Below are 2,931 nucleotides of genomic sequence, written 5' to 3'. Positions count from 1 at the left end.
GATTCCTCACACATTAAAACGATCACACGCACCGTCTGGATTAAAACATAGTGTCTAATTTGCCTTGTCATTCCAGCTGACAGAAGTGAGGTGGTAGGATGTGCCTGCAGTTTCAGAGATTATTTTGCTTTTAAAAGTAGGAAAAAGTACGAATTACAAGTTGAAGATCAGTTTACTAACTTCTGAGACTGAGTAAAAAGCACAGAAGTAACAATTACTTCGGGTGCTAGTGGCTTTTAAGACCCCTTGCCTTCATTCCCTTTCTTTAAATCTGCTCTTTAATTTAGAAGTTTCTAGTTGAGTTTTGCCCCTTACATATCAAGGGGCAAACCTGAGGCAGGGTGTGAAACAAGCCTGATATTGGCTTTTCTCAAAATAATTACGCACATTGTGTCACCCGTTTTATTTATACTCAGCAGTGTTGAAACCCCTCGTACTGTTTATTATAGAAAACAGGAGGACACTGCCGAGGGGAAGAAATGGTGTTTTGTGTACCACAACAAAGAGTGAGACACCGAAAACCAGCATCACAGCCTTTTAAACACAGACAAAACAAAGTCATCCAAACCAGTACTACGCAAGAAAAACATTATTTAGACCAAACACCCAGCAGGAATAGCCATCCACTCTTCCCACTGTGATCCCTTTAGTCCCCTGGTTCAAAAAAAGAAACTTTCTCAACCCCTCTTACTCCCTTTTCTATAAACTTTGTTCCCATCTTCCAGCCCAAAAACAAATCCTTACAGGTAATTTGGCAATGAAATGCGTCACTTCATCAGGAAAATCTCGAAAATCCCCCAACAACTTTAAGCAAGACCAAACATTCACAGGCTTTGGGCCCTTCTCCTGCAATAAAAAGGAAAACCCTTGCTTCCACACCCACCCCTCCCACCCCTTATTTCCCCCCCGGAAAACAGGACAAATGGACATACAAAAGTTAATGGCTTCATTAAGGATTTATCACCTTTTTCCCCTCCTCTTTTTTTCCTACACAGAATCAAAGTAAAAATAAATAAATAAATAAGCTTAAATTAATTTCTAGTTTTGAAGGATTTTTGAGTAAAAGATGGGTTATTTTTTTCTATATAGAAAAGTAGAAATAAGAGTTGCTGGGGTAGCTCTCTAAAGCAGAAGAAAGTTTCCCCAAACTGCATCTTATTTCAAAATATCTATCCACACACAGATTTTAATTTCCTATTCCCATAAATCCCAAACCAGATTTTATTGTGGTGAATAAGGATTGTTTTGCATGAAAAGCTCAAAGCAATTAATACTATTCATGGGCGTGACTGGGACTAAAATGAACAAATCTGTAAATGCCCTCTTAGAACCCAAGTATTTCATTGTTTTGTTTTTAATTGTATGATTCTACCTATTAGAGAATGTATAGTTGTATTTGAGCTGGGTTGTTTGTTTTTTAAAAAAACTAAATAGTCAGGGATTCATCCTTTAGGGATGGGATAGTCCTTCCCCAGAGTGACAGAGAGTGGGGGGGAAACATTAAGAACTTGCCTCCTGCTGCAGCTTGTATACAGTGAATGTTTTACAGCAACATAATTCTGTGTCTTCTGTGATGTTCTTCAGAAAAGAACAGTAAAGAGAGAAGAAATTCCACAAATAATACAAAATGTATGAACTCGATATCTAGACTTCATCGTTCACCTCTTCCTCCCCTCCATTCCCATTCATGCATGTGTGTACCAGTAGAAGAACATATATGTAACAGGCTGATGTGTTAAAGCCCAGCAACTGCCTGCCTGAATCTGTGGACTAGCTCCTGCCTTTAGAGTAGCAGAAGGCCATTTACCATGAAGTGTGCATGTCTCACCAGCACCCAGGGAGCCCACCCAGCAAAAGGAGGGAGAAGGGGGAGAAGGAAAGAGTCACATTGGAAGCTGCTAAAAAAAAAAAAAAAGGAATAAATTTTAAAAATTTACAAGACTGCAGGTGGGGGAGCGAGATGAGAAAGACTCCAAGCGCATATGTGGGAGGGAGGGGAGTTGAGAAACAAGGATGTCGCTCTGCCTTGCATTACCCAACATAACGCAAAGTAGAGTACTTGCTACTTGTATCTCAAGCCTTTCGACCTCTTCCACAGAAAGGAATTTAACTCCAGCCGGATGCCTGTTTCACGCCATTACCGTTTCAGTGATTAGTGGATGCAGCAACACAGTGTTTTAGACTTTTGAGGTTTGGAGGGAATTTTGGTCTCAGAAATCCTAGTGGGAGATGTCAGCATCGAATTAAAGTGCCACAGCAGCTTTCTCGTCAGCTCCTGGAGGAGTCCCTGTTCTTCTCCTTACCCCTTCTTCACCCTCTATTTGTGTGTTACATACGGCCACATACATGTCACACATACACAGTCATACACTGCCTTAGTAGACCTCGCAGCATTGTTCTCAAGCCAACTTAGTGCTGCTTAACATCTTTAAGTTCCCACGGTGAAGATGGCAAACTATGTGTTACTACGATTTCCTTGCTTGACAAGAACCTGAGAGTGCTGCTCTCTCCCGTGCCAGCCACGCAGTCTGTTCCAAAGTTCCCAGAGTTTCGGCTTCCCCTCGTGAGCAGAGAAACCCCGAAACTTTAAAAGGTTTAGTTTTAGCGCAAGGAAGGACGGTGTCTAGGAAGGGGGCACCGAGAACAAACAGGTTTCATGGAGACAGCTGTGGGGGGAGGCACGTTTTGTCCTCGGAGTCTTCATTTCACGGCGAGCTGGTCACCGCGCCGGGGCGTGGGATTTACGGTGTATTATGCTAAGCAAAATGTCACCTCCTCACTCTTCGCCCGACCCGGCTCCTCTCTACAAGCCACCGACAACTGCGGGCCAGCGTCCTGCGAGGGAGGCCGAGGGCTGCCCTGCCCCCTCGGCGCCTGGCGCGCAGGGCCGGGGGTGGTGCCGGGGCTGCCCGGGCTGCGGGCCCGGCCGCG

At 44.0% G+C, this 2,931-nt stretch overlaps 1 protein-coding gene across 16 annotated transcripts in view; it reads right to left on the bottom strand.

Moving 5' to 3' along the window:
• Positions 1-2,931, bottom strand: part of ZADH2 (zinc binding alcohol dehydrogenase domain containing 2) — a 25,743-nt gene that overhangs the window by 20,728 nt on the left and 2,084 nt on the right. The gene's annotated exons all lie outside the window — the stretch shown is intronic.

This window comes from Parus major, chromosome 2, assembly GCF_001522545.3.
Source record: "Parus major isolate Abel chromosome 2, Parus_major1.1, whole genome shotgun sequence".
Classification (NCBI taxonomy): Eukaryota; Metazoa; Chordata; class Aves; order Passeriformes; family Paridae; genus Parus; species Parus major.
Note: the sequence above shows the minus strand (reverse complement) of the source record. Positions and strands in the feature narration are given on the sequence as shown.